At 55.0% G+C, this 21,784-nt stretch overlaps 1 protein-coding gene and 1 long non-coding RNA gene across 2 annotated transcripts in view; both read right to left on the bottom strand.

Moving 5' to 3' along the window:
* LOC140659783 (uncharacterized) overlaps positions 1-19,600 on the bottom strand; it is a 28,333-nt gene extending 8,733 nt beyond the window's left edge. The window contains exons 1-3 of the long non-coding RNA XR_012045218.1: positions 19,510-19,600; positions 17,867-17,995; positions 6,088-7,353 (exon numbers count right to left, since the gene is read on the bottom strand). This is a non-coding gene — a long non-coding RNA (uncharacterized lncRNA). The remainder of the gene's footprint in view (positions 1-6,087; positions 7,354-17,866; positions 17,996-19,509) is intronic.
* A 703-nt stretch (positions 19,601-20,303) lies between these two features.
* The window catches only part of SUDS3 (SDS3 homolog, SIN3A corepressor complex component), a 37,886-nt gene continuing 36,405 nt past the window's right edge, over positions 20,304-21,784 (bottom strand). The window contains exon 13 of the mRNA XM_072879850.1: positions 20,304-20,322. The gene's annotated coding sequence lies outside the window, so the exon portion shown is untranslated. The remainder of the gene's footprint in view (positions 20,323-21,784) is intronic.

Below are 21,784 nucleotides of genomic sequence, written 5' to 3'. Positions count from 1 at the left end.
CTCCAAGGACCTTAGGGACCCCGAGTCACACTGTCCCCCCAGGGCTGGCCAGCGTTGCTGCCGATGCATAAACCTGCGGCAGCTCAAGGCAGGCCGACTGCTAACGCAGGCAACAGAGCCCGTCCCTGCTGCCTGCAATCCTGGGAGCGCACGGGGAGCCAGAGCTGGGTTATAACCCCCTCATCCCACAGTCATTCAGGGACGTGGGGGACAGGGCCAGCTCTTGGACAGCCAGCATCTCCCCTGCCACGGTACCACCTCCCAGCCCTCCAGCCCTCCCCAGTCAGTCCCACCTCCTCTCCAAGGGCTGCCAGCCCAGCAGGTACAGCTGCAGAACCGTGCCCAAGCATTTTTCCACCCCGCGCTGTTTCCCCAGGGACAGCACGGTTGGATTGCCAGGGTTTGTTCCCACCTCTGCTCCAGCTCCAGCCGCAGCAGAGGGAAGCGGGGACCACGGGCAGCTGATAAGCAACTGCATGGAGCCAGGACTTGCCCCAGCAAAGCCCAGAACGCCTTGCACACAGGTGAAGCTCAGATTTCCAGCTCCTTTCCTTCTGCCCAGGAAGTGTGTCCTGACACCTGGGAGCCAGATTTATCTCAGAAGCCATCATGTGCAGCTCATTCCTCTCGTGAACAAGCACGAGGCAGGCGGCAGCGCGGGGAGGGATACGTGCCAACAAACACCGTTCGTGCCAGTCACGGCCAAGGGGAGCCAAGGGGATAGGACCCAGTGCCACAGGCTCCCTTCTGCCAGGGCAAAGCTTGCTTTGACCCCGCAGCGATTTGGCGAAGGGGTTCGAAGGGCAGTCAGAGCCTCACCAAGGCTCGTGGGGCAGGGACAGGCGCAAACAGTGTCCCAAGCAGTTATAGCACTCTTCTTGTCAGATTAAACTTCACAAAAGCCACATGAATAATAGCAATAAATTCTCCCCACGCTTCAAAAGGGAGGGCAGGTGTGCAGGAGCCTGCTCCGAGCCCTCCTGGGAAGCAAGAGAGGATGCAGCCTCCAATTCCCCACCATGCCCCCTCCAAAAAGCCTGGGAGCAGCCTGCCAGCGCAGGGCACAGCAGCCTTTGCCTGAGTCACAGGGGGAGCAGGGGCCTCAGTGCCACCTCCCACCCAGCCACAGGAACAAAAGCAGCCTCGTCATCCTCCCTTGCACGGCGTGGCAGGAGGTGCCTCCGCCTGCCAGCAGCGAGCTCTGCCCTCCCCGCTGCTCTGCGGGAAGGGGAGCAAACAACTCAAGCCCCCGCAGCCAGGCGCGTGGGCAGAGCGTGACAGCATCTCACCCATGGGTGGGCTCTGCTCCGAAAGGGAAGCTTTCCAGCAGCATTTGGGAACACGGCTGTGCAGGCTAAGAGAGCACGGGGAGAGGACCGCTGAGCTCGTAGCACCAGAGACGGGAGAACAGGCCAAGCACCGCAGCAGGGAGCCATCAGGAACATCGGTAGAAGCACCATCACATCCCTGCAGGGGAGCTCAGAGCTGCACATCACTTCGGGAAGAGGGGGACAGACACAGCTGCTGAGAGTTAACCGAGAGCAGCAATATTTGGGGAAAATGAGTAGGCACGGGGAGGCAGGCCCAGATACACCACAGCAACGGATGCGAAAAAGCTTCTGTCAGCTCCTCTCACCCTCTGTAAACGCCGCCCTGGGAGCACCACGCTCCCCTGCACACCATGCTGGGGATCACAGCCTGCCCAGCCCAGTCCCTTCTCCAGCCGGGCAAGAAAGCATCCAACACGGGGGGCAAACACAGATCTGGGAACGTACAACGCATCAAACCGGCCAGCAAAGCGTGTTATCGGTTGGCGTCTCTGTGTTCCAGCACTGAGGCTAACAGCCCATACACTGCCAGGACAACTCCTAGATAGCAAGGCCAATGTTGACCAACCTACCTTGAGAAGAAGCCCTGCAGCTTGAGATAATATCTTGTGCTTCTCAAGATGGGATGATTACAGAGGGCAAGAGCCTCATTTAAAGCAGCCCTGCTGCTTCTGGACTCCACAATTCCTTGCTCAGTGTTAGCTCAGGCATCTCTGCATCCCACCGTGGTGGAGGCAAGGAAGCCCCTTTGGGTGAAACAGAGACCTGGAAACCTTCAGATGATGCGGAAGGAGGATGTTTCCGCCTATTACCTGCAACTGAATTATCCAGGGCAAATAACGCTTGTCAAGAGCAACATACTCATTGAACTGCTGTATTGGTCAGTCTGCACCGACAGACGTAATCAAAGTGCTGCTGCAGAAGTAACGTGTAGCAGCTCTACCCAAGCTCTCAGATGCTGATGGGAAAAGGAAGGAGGTGAAACCAGCCTCATCTACAGTAAGCAAGAACAAGAGCTGACATATACCTTAAACAACGTGTTAACTAATACCATGAAGGAATGAAAAAAGCTCAGAGGGTTAAGGAAGAAACCTGTTTCCCTAATAATTTATAAACATCCAGAACATGATGCTCTTGGACTTAATATCACCAGATATGTGACAAGGTTTTGACAGTGAAAGGTAGCAGAATTTAGATGAAATCATGGAAAGAGGCATACCAAAGGGCTGGGGCTACTCCGTGGTGGGCTGGGTCACCACAGCAAGTGGAGCAGACCATCAGGCTGCAGGGACCTCTCAGCCCCCAGCAGGTCTGGGGTTCCCCAGACAGGTCCCAGCGCAAGCGCCAGTGACCCAGCTAATTGTATGGGGTTGCTCTGCAAACGCTGGCTCGTAATAAATGACCGTGCTCTGTAAAAGCGTTCTTGAACCAGCTATGTCATGCAAGTGTCCTCAGGAGTCAGGGTGCTTAGCAAGATCAGTGTGAACCTGGCACTAGAGGCTCCTCCTGAAGGCAAAACCTGATCAACACTGATCTTATGAGGAAGAGGAGACACCCAGGCAAGAGCAGCACAGGACCATTGCCCCATGTTGAGCTTCTTTCAGCAGCTGCAAGAAGGGCACGTCAGGAGATTTGGTATCACATGAAGAGCCGTGGGAATGGTCTCATGGTCAACAAGAAAACAACATACGGAAGATCCATATTTCAGTGAATTCAGAGGACGAGGTGGTATCTCTCATCACGCATCCCTCTGCCTGCCTTTCCACAGCGGTGATTTCTCTTCTCGGGTTAGCAAATATCACCGGCCGTGGAATTCAACCTCTGCAGGCAGATGGTTTTTTGCCTTCATAGCAGCACGCTAATAGGGAAGTGGTGGGGACAGATGCTCCTGCCTTCCCACGTTAAGCAAGAGCTTTGGCTCCAGGATGGCAGCATCAGCAGCGCTTGCTCACATCGGTGCTGAAAGCCACCAAAGGCAGCAGGAGGCAACGGTGGAGGCAACCTTGGCAGCAGGCACTGGGAAGTGAGCTCCACGTTCATTCCCACGCAGACCCAGCCGATCGCTGCTGTCAGCCATGGCTTATTGAAATCAGTTCCCCTCTGCAGGTCCACAGCTGCCCCGATGCCCCAGCCCGTGCCGTAAGAGAGGACCAGGGACGTTCAGGCATCTAGGGACGGCGGCAGGCGCAGGGCGGCAGGAGAACACAGTAATGAGTTTTGTATTGTGCTGCATTAACCCAGACTAAATTATCTTTTACGCCGCTATGCTTCAGCTAATAGAATAAATAATATAACCGGCAAGCAGCAGCAGATAACTTCTTTCTTTTGATAGCTGTCAGGGGAAAACAGACCCTTTTATTTCAGCCCCTCTGCTACTAACGTGAGGGCAGGTTTCCAGATACCCGAGGTGCCCCTGGAAGGAAGCTCAGCTGCGTTCGGCGTGTCACGAGCACCAGGACAGCCGTCCTGGCTGGGCGGAAAGGAACAGCCCCCGCTCCCAATGGAGCTCCTCGCTGCTTAAGGAAAGAGAAGTCTATTTAAAGGAGTCAGAGCCTTTTTAACCTACCTTCCTTTGAAGGGAAAAAAGCCCACCTAAACATATCTTACCAGAACGAGAGCTTTTAACCTGTTTGCCTCCTTCAGCCCATTGTCTGGCGCACCAAGAGCTGTTTCTCTGGAAATGGCAACGTTAGCTAATTGCTGTTTGAAGTCTTTCCTCCTACAGAGCAGAGCAGCAGCCTCCCCCGACAGCTCTCTGCAGAGCAGGATTTCCAAGCCATCAGCAGGCGTGGGGCCGGATCCTGCTCTCCGGAGCAAACCACGCAGGGATCCCGAGGCGGGGCGGGGGGCAGCTGGCCTCTCCCCATCACTCCCTGCTCACTCACCCTCCCAAACACCATGGGCACAATCTGGGGACGGCTGCACCAGCCCTGCCTATGGGGCCAGGGTTGTGCCAGCATCGCCCCATCAGAGCATCGGTGGGGCAGGGCGGGTGCCCAGGGCCGTGCGTCTCAAGGGCACTGCCTTTTTGCTGCGGTGAAAGGCCAGCTCCCCTGCCTGGGCCAGCTCCCAGTGCAGACAGCCAGCAAAGCCCCCCTCTCCCGGCGCAGAAGGGCCGGCAGCACCCTGGGATGCCTGCGTGACCCTCCCCAAGGAGGCCCCCCCCTTCTCACAGCAGCATGCAGACCGATAAATAGCTATTTCTCCCTAGTTTACTCCCTAGACAAGCAAGATTTAAACCAGAAGCATTTCCCTGCAGAAACCAGCCTAAGGTGGGTGCAAAGGGGGAACTGCTGGGGACACAAGCGGGGACCGACAGCTCCTGCAGAGCTCAGGGGACCCTCCGGCAGAGGGATGAGCCTGCAGCCTTCATTGCAGATGAGGAGTCAAGGCAGCAAGGACAGAAAGAAATGTACTGGAGGAAAAGCACATCTGATTTAGCGTTGGACAGATGCGTACTTTTGCCTAGGCTAGTGAGAAGAACAGGTTGTCAGAAGGCAGAACAGGCATTTTAGTGACAGCTCTTAGTAAGGGTTTCCTTTTTAAAGTCATTGCTACGCCTCAGGAAAAAAAAATATGCCTTATCATGAGCCAAGATAATTTTCCTTCAAGAAATCCTTGAGGTTCGGCGTTTCCATCGAGCTCTGCAGAGGAGAGAGCCCTGCTCCCAGACAGCAGCCAGGGCTGGGGAAGCCACTTTGGAAAGGGAGAAAGGCCGGGGAGGATCGTGGCACGGCACTGCCCTCTTTGGGTACATCCACCGGCTGGTCCCAGGCTCTCCGCTGCACTTGGTTCAGACGTGGTGCACAACTGGATCTTTTCTTCATGTGCTGGTAAACACGAGCGACTTTGCTCCTCACCGCAGCACGAGTGACGTCGGAGATGCACGTGCGCAGCAGGTATTTGCTCCGGCGACCTCACCCTTAGTGATGATGGCCGAGGGATCCCATCCTCCCCCGTGACTCACCCAAACCCCACTTCCATCCAAGCCGCTGCCGTGCTGAGCCTCGCCACCACTGCTGTGGGGACCTGCTCCCAGGGGGAGAGTGCCCGGAGCAGAGCCAGGCTCCCCACCTGCATCCCCTGGCCCTGCCTGGGAAACAAGACCCCAGCAGAGCGTTGGGTAGGAGCACGCGTCCCTTTTGCTGACCCTGTGTACGAGAAGAAGCTGGGGCTCTGCCGAAATGGCTGCTGAGGCTTGGGGTGACTGTACAGCAGCTGCAAAGGACCGCTCAGACGGACAAAAGGCTGCCAAGATCAGAAAATCCCGGCGGTGCAGAGGGGCATCAAGTTGAGTTCTTGGTATTGCAAGAATTGGGGAAAGTTTATGTCCTCTTCCATCTCGTTCAAACTGTGGCCACGCTCCTGTCATCACACTTGTGATAGCCACGCTCCGGCTTTGAGAACACCACATGGTAAGAAGACGGAGCAGCACAAGGTGCATCCATACCAGGGATATCCGGGCTCCGCTCCACCCCGCATCCTCACAGCCCAGCCAGGAGAGGATTTCACACCAGCAAAGGGCAAGTTCACAGAAGTGGCAGAACTGAGGATCAGTGTGCACCCTTCACCTCTTCCCTCTTTCCCACAGGACTATGGCACATGCTTTGGACTTCTTGTGACGAGGAAGCACCATTAGGAGAATGAGATAAGGACATTAAAAAAAAAAAAAAAATCACAGCTGAAAGCCCTGACCTGCAGACACATGCCCTGACTGCGGGGGGAAGACCTGCCAGACCTAGGCTACAACATGAATTACCTGCAAGAGGAACCATCCAGACCTCCCCGCTTCATCCTGCCATGAGCTCCTCACACAAACCCCAGGGACGGCAGAGGTGTCCGGAGAAGCTGGGACATTTGGATCAATCGGAGAAGCGATGGATGCAGGAAAGGGACCTTTTGAGGAGGCTTTGCCAACTTGGGACGGGTACCTGGAGCCAGAAGACTGGTCACTGATCCGTCTCCTCTGTAGATAACAGTTAATAAAGAACTTGGTTCATTTAACAGTCCCAAGGCACTCCGTGCTAGCACCTACCACAGGGTACAAGTGTAACGCTTCCAACCAGCTTAGCAAAGCCCACAGCAAGGAAGGGGTAATTAACTGGAGAGTAAAGCGGGAGCAGGACCGAGATGCTGGATACTGCGATGACAGCTGGAACGGGAATAAAGCCCAGCCATGGACCTGAGCAGGGAAGCGAAAGGCAAGGCTCTGTAGGTTTGTTCCCTATTCCCAGGAGGGAGAGAGAACAGGGAAGGAGGGACTGTGCCCAGGAACAGCGTCGGAAATACGGCTGAGAGGGAGCAGGAATTTTAGAAACATACGTGTCTACAAACCAACCTAAATGCAAGCACGATAAGAGTAATGAACAGCTTACTGCAGAGCTACAGACGCTGCAGCTATTTTTAGTTGCGTAAAAGACCCCAAATTATAGGCAGGATTGCTGTGAGACTTTGGGAGAGAAACAGATCCAACACCAGCACATTTCCCTCGAGGCCAAGGGAAAGCTCAGTGCCTTAGAAAAAAAATGAGGGAGGAAATACTCAATTTAGGCAATTTAAGTGGAAAGCAACTCTCCAAACCTCAAATTCACCCCATGGGACTACCCCCTCGGCTGCCCCAAGCCTCCACAGCTCCCCTGAGGAGCAGTCCTGTTCTCCCAGAGGCGATGGCCAGCAGGGACAGGCATCTGCCTCCGCTCTGCCAGGACATCTGCTCAAAGGGCCATGGAGCCAAAGGCTTGAGTGCTGCTGCCAGTTGCTTGTATCCATAGTAAATTGCGGAGCTACTTTTTTTTCCCTCCTCTATGTGAAAAGGACCTGGCAAACTGGTTGCAAAAATATAGGGTAGAAAGAACATCCCGGGGCAGGGTGGAGAGGAGTGGAGGATGGAGGAGAGACCAGCAGGTTGCTTGGCTGCTGCAGATCTCATCTTCACGTGGCCACAAGGAAGGGGATATGTTACAGTGGTGGGCAACAGTTATACCGACATGTCCTTTAGCTGGGAGGATGAGATTTCTCCAGTTACCTGTGAAGACACAAGCAAAGGTTTTCACTGAAAGAATTCCCTTAGGACTGGAAGAAGTGCCCAGCGAGGAAGAAATCCATCCACCTCCCACGCACAAGCGTACACCACCCCGCGGGGCGGCCGATGAGGCTGGTCCACTGCCAAGGCCCTGCCACGCACAGACCAACCCCTTCAGCCTGCTCCAGGGCTCGGGATCCCACGGGAAGAAAACATATGCATCGATATGCAACAACGTCCCTGCAATTTGAGACAACGTTCTGGATGGGTAATGCTGCTTCAGCCTTGTTCTGCTCTAGCCCTTCTCAGCTGCAGGTCTGGTCGGGCTTTCCAAGGCGGAAAGCCACCTGCCTTCGAGCTGCATTTGGATGGAGACTATTTTTGGGCTCTCTGCTGGCACACAACACCGCTGTAAGCGATCACCTCTGAGGTTAATTAGATGAGATTCTTCAGCAAGGTCTCTGGAAGAGCAGGATTTCCTTTTCTCCGCATTAAGCCCTTTTATTAACACACCGATAGATCTCGACATCGCAGTGCCCCTGCGACGCTACCCATCATACCGCTGGCAATAACAGCAGGTCTATTGCAGGAGATTAGGGGTGAGCTACAGAGAATTGCAAACAGCAGAGGAAGCAATAAGAGCAGAACAAGTTTAGAAATTGTCAGCTATAGCAGCAACCCCAGAAGTCACAACTGTGCTCGTGCCCTCAGCAATCAGCCCAGTACTGCAAGAATATCATACGATATTAGAGTCACTGCTGCTTGCAGCAATCTCTCTGGCTCATACCCCTACAAATTTCACAGGGACTAGAGATGTCTCGGAGCTCTAAGAGGCATCACAAAAAAAAAAAAAAAAAAAGGACAGTGTTCTCAGTTTAATGCAACATGACTATTTGCTTGCAAAAATGACTTGGCTTCTCTATCCCTGAACCTTGCAGGTGTTTGTTTAACAGCCTGCATAAATTGAGGCTAATCACAGCTCCGCCAGCTGCCAAGGAGTCCAACAGCCAGGAGGACGTGGCCTCGCTTATCTTGAGTGCAAGCTGAGCGAGCTGCTCCCGAGGGCGAGACCTAATCTATTCAGCCCTAAACGAAGCAGCCGGTCTCTCACGCCTGCAGCCTCGCCGGGGAGAAGCGGAGGACAGGGTCTGAATGGGATTAGTGCAGAGGAGAGACGAGATATTCAGGGCCGTGCCTTGGCTGCTGCCAGGGATGTGCTGGGGGAAGGGTCTGCCTTGGCCATCCCTGCCATGCCAAGGGCTGGGCTGGAGGCCGGGGACGTCTCCCTGGGTCTGGTGGGGGAGCGAACGCGTCTCCAGCCTCGCATCCCTTCTGATCTCCCAGCACAATGCGGAGGGAGACGGGTGCCAGTGCCGGCCAGCCCACACGCACCCCCCCACCTTGCTTCCCTCGTGCTGCGGAGACGTGCCACGGGGAGGGAAGGGACAGGGCACGGCATGAGGGAACCGAGCGCCATTGATGAATAAACCATTCGCATCTGGCTTTATGCACCCCTAACGTGCATAAGGACATGAATTATATATCTAACAAGCCAACAAAAGCAATTTACCTAAGCGTGCTTCTGTCATGAACCCAGGCTTCTGCAGCAGATGAGGCAGTTTCCAGACAGCGCCATTCCCTAAAAGCCCAGCAGGTTTCCTGGGTTCGCAACACCCTCGCCGGCTTCGTTCATCCACAGCTCTTTGTGACGGGGGACAAGGAGAAGGCAGGGCCCCAGCAGCAGCGGGTACCGCTGGACACGTGTGCTTGTGTCTCACCTTGGGGCCCTGGAAGGACAGGGCAGGACGGAGCAGCACCCCGAGGCAGTTCGGATCCCAGCCGGGCCACCTGCAGCCCAACCCGAGCCCGGGCGACGGCGAGCGGAGCCATCTGCGTGCTGCCTTTACCTAGCACGCAGCTCACCCCTTTCCCAGCAGACAGGGAGGAGGGGGTCATCCTCGTTTCCTTTCGTGTTAAACAAGGAGCAGGAGTCACTGAGCACCCTCCTTCCAGCCCGCGGTTTGCGCGGGCACAGCGCTGCACGCGAGGGCAGAGATGCAGCTCCAGCACTCACAGCCTCCTGCTGCTCCCTGTGCCCGGGCTCGGCGCAGGGTGCTGGGGGGACCCCGCCACCTCCTGAAACCACTCCAGGTTCCCAGCGCAGGCGGACATGGGCTAGCAGCTGTAGCGTCGCTTGGTCTCTCTTTCCCCTGCTAGCCGGGACCCGTCACATCTCCCAGCTCCTCTGTCCTGACCCGGGCAACCCTTGCCTCCGTGGCTTCCCACAAACGTCCGTGCACCAGCAACCCTGCTCATTTCCTCGCGATGAAGCAGGGCCGTTAGCCAGCACGGTACGGGCTCGCGCTTAAAACCCAGGCCTGCCCACCTCAGTGAGCTCTACAGCCATCATCCCCATACGTGAAACCTGCTTCCCCATGGACCCATACGTCCAACAGCAGAAAAGCAGAAGTGATGGACTTGCGCTCGTGGCATGGCAAGCGCTAACGATTTCTGGGCAGTCATAATAATTTCCGATCAGACTGACAGTCACGACTAACCCTGTAATAAGGCCATGGCGGGGGCTGTAAAACACTCATCGCACGCCCAGCCCTCGCTCATTAGCCAAGCCCAGACCTCCCGCCAGCCCGGCTCCCCGGGGGAAGGAGTCCCACCGTGACGTGGGGGACAGCTCAGCACCATTAGGAACCAGACCTCTTGCTCCTCTCATTTCAGTTTATTCCAACCTCACGCTGTCTTGTTATCATAAGAGCCTGACTCCATTCCAGGGGTTTATTATGCACGTAGCTTAAGCTGCTGAAGAACACAGTGGTTAGAGGTTTTAAAAGCAACCCTAACAGTGCAGGCACTTATTCCTGCAAAGTACCGTGGTCTTCAGAGGAGCTTTTTCATTAGCTAGCCATATTTAAAACTGGGCTCCGCATCACTACATTAAAAAGAAGCAAAACTGTGGTCTGTGATCAGCCCTTTGCCAGGGAGACGTCCCCTTGCTTGAACAGGCAGCGCTACCCTCAGCCCCGGCCAGGAAACCAACTCCTGACTGAGGTTACGTGCACTTCACTCCTGAGTGATTTCAGCAGATCCTACAGCCCAAAAGCAGCTCTCAGGCCTGGGAGACATGACAGGGACTGTGGTCAGGACGTAACTCGTCCGAAGGCTGCGGGATCAGGGGAGGCTGGCATTGTGCAGCTCTGCAGAACGGGGATGGTGGAGCGGGAGTCCTGGGTAGGTCCCTACCCAAGAAACGATAAAGAACTACCCAGCCATCTCCAAGGCTCTCTGCAAACAGCCTTGGAGCCTGGGAGCACAGACGCTTCCCCCTGTCACCCCTTGGCCCATAGGACCAGCCACCTTCACCACCACCCCCTGCCACCATTTCACAGAGGAGCATGCTCTGCATTACTTGTGCACACAGATAACAACTCAAACCAGGGCAAAAAGGGAGGAAGAGGCCAACACCCTGCTCTCCACCCACCTGCTAGACCCTGACATTCAACCTGATCTCCCCGCCAACCCATCTGCATCCACAGCCCTTGCTCTTCAGCCGCCCGCATGGTCCAGGAGGGGGTAGAAAGCCAGCACCCTGGCTCCGAGTCATTAACCCTGCTTCCTAGCCGCCGGGTAACCCTTCCTCAGCCCACCCCGCCTGCTGAAGGCCAGCCCTGCTTCCCCGAGGGCTGGCAGGGTCCTTGTGCTGTCCGACTGCAGCGCCTCAGCTCCGAAGGCTTGGGCTGCTCCCTGCTCCCCTTTTGCTTCATGGAAATGCATAATAAGGTCTCGGCATGAGCCGAGGAAATTGCCTGCCTTTATCTTGCCAGTGCATTGCCCAGGCTAACCAGGGAAGAACAACACAAGCAACACCCAGAACACAATTCTGCTCCAGACAGCGGAGCTCAGCAGTGAAGTCGTCCGCAGCCCCTTTGCCCCTCAGCTTTCCATTTCATTTGCATTTCATTTTCTGGAGCTGCCCAGCTCCACATCTGAACACAAGCCCTGCAAAGGCCAGGCGATGCTCCAGGGCCAGATTCCTGCTCTGCAGGTCAGCCATGGAGAGAGAAGGCACATGCCCTGCAGCCCCTGCTCACCGCATCACGAGGCATCACCAAATGCAGGAGGAAGAGGTCAGGCTTAGGAAACAAAACCAGAAGCCCCTCTGGCAGCGTCCTGGCACGCTCAGCCTAGGAAGAAGCAGGTCAAGCTTCTCCTTGGATACCTGGACCAGGATGTTCAAGAGGAACATCACAGCAGGCGGGCAGTGGTCCACACTCACTGTTTTTAGGCACTTAAGAAGCCAGGACTTCCCCCCATGAGCTCCCAGAAATTATCCTGACTCTCCCTACAGCACGGAGTTCGCTGTAGCGTCAGAGGCTCTTCCTGCAAGATCCTCGGTAACAAATGGTCCAGCAGCATGCCAGATGGCTAATAAATCCAGACTTCACACACCACCCGCTCCTGGGAGCGCCGAACGCTTCCCGTGCCTACAAACAGGCATTATAGATCAAGCTCAACTGGAGATGATGGCTGATGGCTAAATCCATTGTGTAGAACTATTGTGTCATTAGCAGGCTGAGCTGAGTACACAGTCAGGGAGACAGGGCCTGCCAGAAGATAAGACAGGGCTATTTTGCAATAATTTGTCTAAGTCTGCATGAAATGTCAGGGTTACAGCAGCGCCTCTGGAGCCGAACCAAGACAAGGACCTCATCACGGGTCCTACACAAACTCACGCACCCCCAGCAGTCCCCCAGCCCTGTGCAAGGGGAAGGGGAGCAGCTCTGTTTTGCCCTTTTCAAATGGTCCTTGGGAAGCATAACGTGGTGAAGCCAGTGGTTTGACACTCAATGAGGTACTTCAATCAATCTCCAACTTCTTTCTCCAAAGAGCCATCTCGGAGACTCTCTGAAAGATGTTGCCAGTCTAGATGGCAAAGATGCAGTCCATCGGTTCATGGACAGGAGAAGGGAGAGCTCCTCCATCCCCAAAACACAGGAGGCTGCTCCCCTCCCCTTGCCACAACCCAGCCCCAGCAGCCACAGGTTCTCAGAAATGGAGATAAAATAGGATGGGGGATGGCAGCTGTTGAAGTCTCCCCTGTCTCTGCCTGGACACTTCGAGCGCAGGGCTGGAGGGCAGCTCTGCCCCACGGCCCACCTCGTCCTGGAGGACCTGGTGTCTCAGTAAATGACACAGCCTGCTTCGGAGGAATTGGTCGCAGGGCTTTGCGTGTCAGCAAAGCTTCAGCACAGCATCTCTGCAGCTCTGAGTTTCTTCTGTCTATGCCAGAGACAGAAGAAAAAAAAAAATAGCCTTGAGCCATCACGCCGCAAAGATGCCATCCTCGGTGCTGGCAGCTTGAAGGATGAGCATGTAGTACTTCATTTTCTCTTGGCCCCGTTGATTTTCTGCAGCTCTGCCTCCAGATCTACACAGAGAGGCAGCTCGTTCAGCCTTGCAGCAACGCTGGAGCAGGGCGAGGGTACCCATATCATGCCGGGGGCAAACGAACCAAGCCGAAGAGCAGAGACAGCAAAAGGCACCGCAGGACGGTTGGGTTAATACAGCCACGGAGAGAGGACAGGCACTCCTGCTCCTTGGCCTGTTCCGTGCCCTAGGACAGGGACTGCTTTGAGCAAAAGCCCAAAGAGACAGCTCCTCGATGAGCTCCGCGTATCCCCGGGTGGCAGGATCCACCCGGAGCCAGCCCTGCCTGCCTGGCAGCCACGTTCACGGGCTCTTCAAGTCTCTCAAACCCTAGTCTGGAAAGCAAACTACAGCAATTAACAGCACTTGCTGCTGTGAATGGGAACACTCTGTAAATAAATTACATCTCGGAAATTAATAAGTGCTGCCTAATTGAGGTTTAGCATCTTAAATTCCTAAAAATTCTTACAAGTCAACAGAAAAGGAGGGAGGAAAGACATTTTCTTGGCTGGAGAGCCCTAACCCAGACCTCGCAGTAGGCAGGACACCTGAGGAGACTCACCCCGCCTGTTATCAGGTCGCCCCGCTCCAACACCAGGATCTGGACATCCCGGAGTCAGACTAATTGCTCCTGCCAGCGGTGCAGCAGTATTGCAAATGGCTTTTAAATATCAAGCTAGCGCTTGAGCGCTTCTAAGGCAATGCACCACATGCATCAGGGATGAAAAAAAAAATCAAGTCAGATAGCATTAGTCAAGCCTGGGCCTTAGCACATGGGGCAGAGAGAACTTTGGCATTCAGCATTTGCAGTGGATGAAGCTCAGTGTTCCTCTCCTCCTCCTCCTGACGGCTGCTAGCTCTCTGGCGTGCCCCACCACTGCTGAGAGGCAGGTATGGGCATGCTTTGGTCACCTGGGAGCTCTCAGAGCCTCTGGTGTGCTGTGTGAGGAAATCATTTTGCAGCCAAACTCCCGTGGCACCACAGATTCCCGACAGATGACTCCCCGGCCACCACGCTAGCAGCTTCCTCCTGGCTGCAGGCTCTCTCACGCCAAGTCTGTGCTCCAGCCAGCCTCCGAGCAATCTGTCCCCATGGAGGGAGCAATGCGTTGTCCAGATCTTTTCCTTGCCTGGAGCAAGCGTGGACTCGTGCCCGATGAGAAGTCTGAACGCATACTTCTGTGTGACACTGATTTTGATCTCCTTCAGATTACTCCCATCTGCCTCCCAGCCACCCCAGGGTTCCCAAGGGACTCCACCTCCCAGCCTGTTAATGGGAGATCAGGAGACAGGCAACTGGGACAAGACTGTTTTCCACACCTCCAGCTCGCTGGGGCTTTTGGCCCCAGTCCTCACCTAGCATCCCTCGGTGCAGGCTGACGGACACACAGCCCAGCTTGCTGCCAGCAGCACGCAGAACTAGCTGCTGTGTCCCCCTCCCCGCTCCACACGCAGGTTTCTTGAAGGTTAAAGCAATAATCCCCTCTTCCTCTACCCACATCATTAACACATCCAGGTGAGCAGGCAAACACAGCCCCCTGACACAGAGCACTGGTTTTTCTCTCCACTAACTCCTGGGGGGCTGGTGTGTAGAAACCTTTAATGAATTTGACATAACTCCTAGCACAGAGCAGCTCTACTATTTGATGCAAAGTTTAATTTGATTTCTCACTTGAATAGCTGAGACATCCTTGATACGCTTCCTTCAGCTCCTTCCAGATAAATCTGCTGCATACAATTAGCGCCAGCAGCCACCTGCATTTCGCCAGCCCTCCCCTTGTTCCACCCTAACCCCCACCTGCACCTCCCAGGGCTGCAAGGCAACCCTGGCTCCGGTCTTTGGAAAGGGCTGCCCATGTCATCCGCCCTCCTTTAGCAAGGGGAAAGCTGAGGTTAAACGGTGGCAGCAATCGACCCGAGATAATGAAGCAGGCGGAGGCCAAGGCAGGAGCTGCAGGCAAGTCTCCCGGCTCAGGTCACCAACAGCAATCTCTGCAGGAGAGCAATCACGGGCAGCAGCAATCCCTTCTACCTCAAGCTGTTGTGTTCCTCCACAGAAGCAGCTGCGCTTCAGGTACAAGGCTTGCGTCAGCTGCGCAGCACGTGAAGAGCAGCAGAGTACAATGCTTTGAAAACAGGGAGCAAGCATTGCGACTGCTATGAAAATATGGGAAGCACAGATGGGAATGTGGTGTTGGTTTTTTTAAAAAAAAAATTTCTTCAGGTTTTTTTGGCATGTTTTGACAGGACGTCCTACAACTTCAGCCTGCAATCCACAAAGCCTGGGGACCACAGACCTGCTGAACCAGGTTCACTGTCAGGACAGGAGGAAGACCCACAGCTTCTCAAAGCCCAGTAGAGCAGCGTTGTTCTATACCACAGCTAGACACAAGCAAAGGTCTCGCCTGCGGCTTGAGAGCCCCCATGGGCTCGGTCTGGTTCAAACCCCACCGGTGAGCTGGCACAAGCAACATTGGCTGGACCGAATCCGTTCCTTTCCCAAAGCTCTGAAGCACAACAGTTGATTTAAAAATTTTAAAGCAAACCATTGGGGAGTGAAAGATGGACTTGCAGGCATTAAAGCCCCAGACCAAGGAGCAAACGGACACCTTTGATTGAGAAATCAATGCTTGCGTTTTACAGCACTTCACACTAAGCAGCAGCAGAGAAGAGCCCTGTGTGCATCTCGTCCCTCCAGGGCAGGAAAGGAGAAACCAGCAAAAAGCAGAGAAGCGAGACACTCGGGTGCTTCCCATAGTCCTACCAAAGCCAGAACAGGCTTTGGGGACCTTGAGTCCATGGGGCATGACATGTTTTCAAAAGAGACCCCTCAGATGATAAACTGATAGGGAAAGGGCCCATTCCATACCTCTTTCAGGGAGGGCTTCACCTCGCTGTGCTCCTGCCTCTGCCCTGGGTACAGCTCGGGCACAAGCAACCTCTGTGCCAGATATGTCCAGGCTGGGGAGCACCTGAGCACGGCACCAAGGGCCACCACACCAAGGAGCCCCGCGGACCGACACGTCCCACTGCATCTGAAGGGGCTGCGAGGGATGCTCGTCGCTTCCCACCAGCCGCAGTGGGAGTCGTAAGCCTCTGGCTCTTGGATGCACGGGGGCCAGCCAGAGCAGGGCTGTGTATTTGGAGGCTTATTCCCAGCACACACGTTGCTCCCCTTGCTCAAGGCCAAGGGCTGGTCTCTCCGAGCCCCCTGCTAGCCGAGACCCTCAGGGGCTCGGCCAGCTCTGCCAGCCCCCCTCACAAGGTGATCCCCACCTAGTGCAGCACACGGGAGCTGCCGCTGCTCTGCCAGGCAGCCCTGGGTGCAAAAAGGTTGTCCTAGAAAGGGGAAAAAAAAAAAAAAAAAAAGGAAAAAGAAAAAAAATCCAGGGACTGGGATTGATGAGGATGCCAGAGGGAAGGAGCAAGTCACGAAAGGAAGAGGAGGAACAAGCCCTGCACCCAACAGGGGTGTTACAAGCAAGAGAGACACGCTGACAAATTAAAACAGACCACGAGAACCCCTGATATTTTTTAAAGCTCTTTCTTTCTCTCAGCTTTCTTCTTTTCCTTTGTATGTAGAAAATTCATCTTCAAAAGCAATCGCAATGCCTCCAGAGGGGAAAATATCCTAGCACAAGGCAGACTTCCCTTTAGGCAATGTGAATCTATATTACCCGAGTAAAAAGGCTTTCATCTCCAAATCATTCGTTTCCACAGCACTTGACCCAAAAGGAAGTCTCCTTTATTTCTATAAAAGTCACTTTCCCTACCAAAGTCCCATGGCTTCAGTTCGGAGCCGTCAGGCGGCTTTCTGTGTTCCCCAATGCCTGCCCAGACCCCTTCTCCTGCCTGCAGCAGCAGGCAATGCCCGCGCCGTGCTCCTCAGCAGCCCCCAGCCCCGCTCCTCTGGCACCGGGGAGGCAGCGGACCCCGGAGCCCAGGGACCCCCCTGCTCCCCACAGGGCTCCTCTGCCCCCGCCAGGCTCCCAAGCCCCTTCTGACCGGAGATGGGGCCAAAGGGGGGCTTTTCGCCAACTGTTTCTATCTTTCAGCAAGAGCCAACGCAGCAGTTGCAGTCGTCGGTATCTGACTCGTTTCTCATCAGATGCTCTAAGCCAAAAGCGAGCTCCCTTTCCCAGAAGGAAGCCACAGACGAGGCCGTATCTGCAGCGCCTGGGTGATTTTGGGCAGCTCGGCACGCCACCAGACATGCCAGATAGAAACCAGCTCGTGCAAGCGGCGAAGCCGGGGCTCGGGGACGCTGCTCCTGCCCAGGGAGCTGTCGCGGCTCCACGAGAAGCCAGCTGTGATCCGCACCTCCAGGAGCTCAGAGACCGCAGGGCTGTCCCCTTGAGGCACTCACGCCTGAAACGGAGGGGAAAAGCGGTACTAGCAATTCGGCAGGAGGAAGGAGAAAGGCCGTTTGCCAGAGGCAGCGTGCAGCCAGGCAGCCGGCCTGGGTGAGGCGAGAGCTCCCGGCTCCCGCAGCCGTCTGAGCTCCGAGGAAGGTGCTACCACCGACAGCGATCTCTGAACCAAAGCTCCCAGCCCAGCTTAGTCCTGCTCAGAGGCCACAGGCCACTGCCCTGCGGGTGACAGGATGGCGGGGCACCGCGGGCTGGAAACGTGCATCCCCGCTCTATCCTAAAGGGCCCCGAATACCGGACGATCTTGCTCGCACGGGACACAGCTCAGTAAAGTAACCTCGCGCTCAGTAAAGCTGTAGTCCATCAAAAGTCACTGTTTCAATGCTGAGTTTTGCAATACTTGATGTGCAACTTAATGGCCCAGCCTCGGGTCAGGGAAAGGACAACAGGGCCCTTGGCTCACAAAATTATAGCAAATTTCTACCCCTCCAAGGAGAAGAACTTGAACCCCAGTCCCCAAAGTGCTGAAAAAGCCCAGGGACTCCCAAAGCTAGTTGCATGAGAGCTCTGTTAATGCCATGTTTTTGAAGCAGCCCTTGGGGTTGTTTCAAGCACCAGTTGTTGAGAACCCTGCAAGCAGCTCCTGAGCTCTGCGCTCTCCTAAACAGCACACCCAGCGTACCGGTGTAGGGGGTCAGCTTGCTTACCGGGCTCAGCTATCCCGGAGGGAGCAGATTTATCAGGCAGGACTTGCAATAAGGGTAACGGCGTTGGTGATGATTCCTTACGCTGAATTGCTCACTGTGCGCTGGGAGGTGACATCCAGTGCAAGGTACCTACAAAGTTTTATAGAATAAATACAACCTGCTTCAATTTATATAAACCACCTCTGCAGAAACATAGAAAACTAACAGGATGGCACTAAAAGGTAGGGCACAGGAGGAGCCAGGATATCCGAACTGCCTTTCCAGCGAGGGTGCAGTCTGCTGGAGGCACCGTATATAGAGCACGCGAAGGCAGCGCAGACGCCCTCGCACGTGGCTGGTACATCACGCGGTGGATGTAGCGGCTTTAGCATCACAAGGTGATACCGTTGCCTGCGTAGGCTCAGCATCCCGCTGACACAGCCCAACAGCGTCCCCGAGCAGGATCAGAGCGAGTCGTCGACTCCAGCCCCATTTTACCCGTGAGGACAGTGCACGGCCCCAGCCCACGACACCGCGTGAAGCAAACAGAGTTCAGCTCTTTCTGCTGGCACGGCCACGCAGAAACACAGCTCCTGCTTCCCGTCCTAGCGGGAAGTGGCACAAAGCAGGCAGCCCCGCACCGGCTGGCCGGGACAGATCCCCACTGCGTGTGAATTCGCAGTGGGTACAAACAAGCCTGGTCCCTGCCCGGTGGGAACAGAGACCCTGCGCAGGACGGGGGTCACGCCTGCCTCACTCTCCTCTTCCGAAAAGCAGGTACAAGTGTGTTCTAGCTGCTCAAGGCTTGCCATCCCCAATCCTTCGACAGCAGCACTGAGAAGCAAGATGCTCAGAGGCAGAGGTGATTTCTAAACCTGCTTGGGTGGTTGCTAGCGGTTTCAGGTTGGGCTGATTTCTGCGTGCCTTTGGCAGCATTTCCTGGGAGGCTTTCTTGAGGTTTGAAGCTCTCCACTTCCTTCAGCTGACAATCCCCCAGCCCCCCTTTTCTGTACGCCCCAAGGAAAAAGCAATGAAAATCTTTAAGGAAAATAACTTCCAAAGCTCTTGGAGATGAAAAAGTCCTGTTAGACTAATTTTTAGGAGAGCATGGGATGCAGGGAGAAGAAAGCTTAAGCTAGACGAACTATAGTAGAAAAATGGATCTATTAAAGCAGTGGATGCTATCAGGGAAGTGAGGAATTTCCTGCAAACCAGCATAGCCAGATGCATTTCTGCTAAAGCACATCCGTCTTGACTTCTCCACAGCTTTCCCTCTACCTGCCTGGCTCCCGGCAGCCCAGCTCGACAGCTCTAATGGTGCGATTCACTTTATTGACCTATTAGCTGCCACCTGCTCGGGCCGCAGCCATGGCAGATTTGCCATTGTGTAAGCAGCAGCAGCAAACATAAAACCCTAAATAAATTTTCAGAGGCTGCGGAGCGGTGTAATTAATCACAGGGTCTTTCATGAGGCGGCAGCAGCAGCGGGGAGGCAGGCAGGGGAACGCAGAAGGCAAGGCTGCGGGATGGGGGGACATCGGGGGGACATCAGGGGGCTGCCTGCCCCCACCCTGTCCTGCCAGAGGTGACACAGGAGCCGAGGATCAAGAGGCAAGGCAGCGGCTGGAGTCAGAGTCGAGGTCGAACTCCGTTTCACTGCTCACCCTTTTTGTGACCCCGAGCAAGTGACTGCTCCCCAGGGTGCTTCATTTGGGTACGTTCTTGATCAGCGAATAAGTAGCACTCACAGCCAGCGTTTGCAGAGGTGGAAAGTTCAGAGTGCCCCAGGTCCACTCCCCGCTACGCTGAACTTGCATCTTCCTCTTTCCCACATTTCCTCGGAACCTGGCCCAGACCCGCTAACACAGAGCAAGAGCAGAAAAGAGATGTCAAAGGAAGAAAGAGAAGGAAAAGCTTTAAACACCCTGAATGCGGTTCCTTCCAGCTCCTCCCTTGGCAGATGCACAAGGGTCCTCCCTCCCTGCCGTCTCTCCTCTCCCACTCCCCTGCGAGCGCACCCGTTTGGGACGCTAGCTCCTGCTGCCCACCTGAGGGCTGAATTGCTGCACGGAGGCACCCACAGTCTGGTGACCACTGGGGGAAAAAGTAGGTCCCAAATTCTGCTAAGTTTGGGACAGAGCACATCTCTGTGTCAGCATGCCTTGTTGCCTGACAGCAAGGCTCTCCGCTGCAGCCTGCCCCTAAGTTCATCAGCAGAAGCAAATGGAATAGCTCGGCCCCAAGAGAAACTTCATACCATCTCCACTTCAGAAAGTCATCAGGGGCTCTTGGGGACACTTGGACTCACCAGGATGCCAGAACTGGCAAATTGGGAGCCAGCAGGACTTCTCTGGAGGGAGCCAACAGATGCCTTGGCTGAGCCCTCTGCTCCTCCTGTCTTGTCCCTCATCCAAGGACAGCGGTCAACGCGAAGGTGTCCTCCTACTTCAGAGGGGCACTGCCCTCACCTATAGAGACTGAGACAAGAAAAGAGTTTTTATTTCCTGCCATTGAACAGGAGCCAAACGAGACTGAAGCACAAGTCCTAAAGGCTATGGTAGAGTCGAAGTGTCAGCGTTCACCCTGAGCCCCGAGATCAGCCCACCTGGGACGTGCCTCTTCTTCCTCCCTTACTTCCGCCCCACTCCGGATGGCTGCCATCCCTCCCGCTCTGCCTGGCTGCTGTCTCTCTGAGCAACACCAAAGCACTGCTGAGCAGAAGCCCTCCTCAGAAAGGGGAAAAAAAAAAAAAATATATATATATATATATATATATTGCAGCCTTTAAGCCATGCTTTTAATATTTCATCTTTCTTTTTCTGCCAGAAGAAAGTAAATTCCTTATGCCAGCTGGACTGCAATCTCACCACCACATCTCTCTGCCTCAGACAGCCCTGGCTGCCAGCCCCTCCAGGCAGATGGTGAACGCAAGGCTCATATCCCCTCCACACAAGCCCTTCTGCTCCTGCATCCCTCAGCAGCGGGCAGGCGGTGGGGTGGCCACAGAGTCGGCAGCACAGCGGGGACAAGGCACCGAGGGGCTGGGGAGGGCTGGGCAGGCTGCCCAGGAATAAGGAAATTCAAGACAGATCCAAGATACGGCAGAGCAGCCCTGCACTGAGCTCCACAGGGCCGCCCCGGCACCTCGATGGACCCACTCTGGTGGAAGAACTTGTTTGGGAAAGGTGACAGGTCAGCAGCCACCAGGTCACCCCAAGTAACATCTGTCAATCCCGCCATCAAGCTCTGTCTCACAGCCAGCCGCCGTCCCACCCACACAAACTGTCCATCAAGCATCATCTGTGTCAAGCCAGTTTGTATTTTAAATTTAATGTCTGTAAAGTATTTTGGCTTTAAATTATTCTGCAGACTCACTCAGTTCAGCAGTGCTTCCCCGTCTAGACAGAACAATCTTGTTGTCAGTGAAACAGATTCGCCCTGACAGCCCCATGGTGCGCAGTGATGCGGTTGCTATTTTGGAGAAAGGAAGAGAGCTAAAAAGCTCTTTCTTCTACAGTTTTGAAATGTGACTCCTGTCCATTCAACTTCAAGCAAACACCTCAATAAATAATCCTGCTGTGTTTCATTTGATATCTCTCTCCCTGTTAGGAAGCGGCATGGATGGAGAGAAGGGGAACGGTTCAGCATCCGTGGGATCTCCGAGCACCGCTTGCAGCACGCCTGCCCTCCCGGCAGGGAGGGATCCCCTCCGCTCCTCCTGTAGCTTTTAAACCCGCCTGCTTTGGCTCTCTCCTCCAGGCTGCAGACTGAGGACCGGAGTTTGGCGATCTCGTGGTACCCCGCCGTGACACCGAGGTCCCTGCTCCCAAACGCGGACCTGCCTGGTCCTCCACAGCTGTGGGACGAGCCTCAGGTGACCGGCAGGGAGATGCAGGAGAGACAGCAGCAGCCCAAAAGAGACACTAAACCAAGTCAAAA

Source organism: Ciconia boyciana, chromosome 15 (assembly GCF_034638445.1).
Source record: "Ciconia boyciana chromosome 15, ASM3463844v1, whole genome shotgun sequence".
In the NCBI taxonomy this organism is placed as follows: Eukaryota; Metazoa; Chordata; class Aves; order Ciconiiformes; family Ciconiidae; genus Ciconia; species Ciconia boyciana.
Note: the sequence above shows the minus strand (reverse complement) of the source record. Positions and strands in the feature narration are given on the sequence as shown.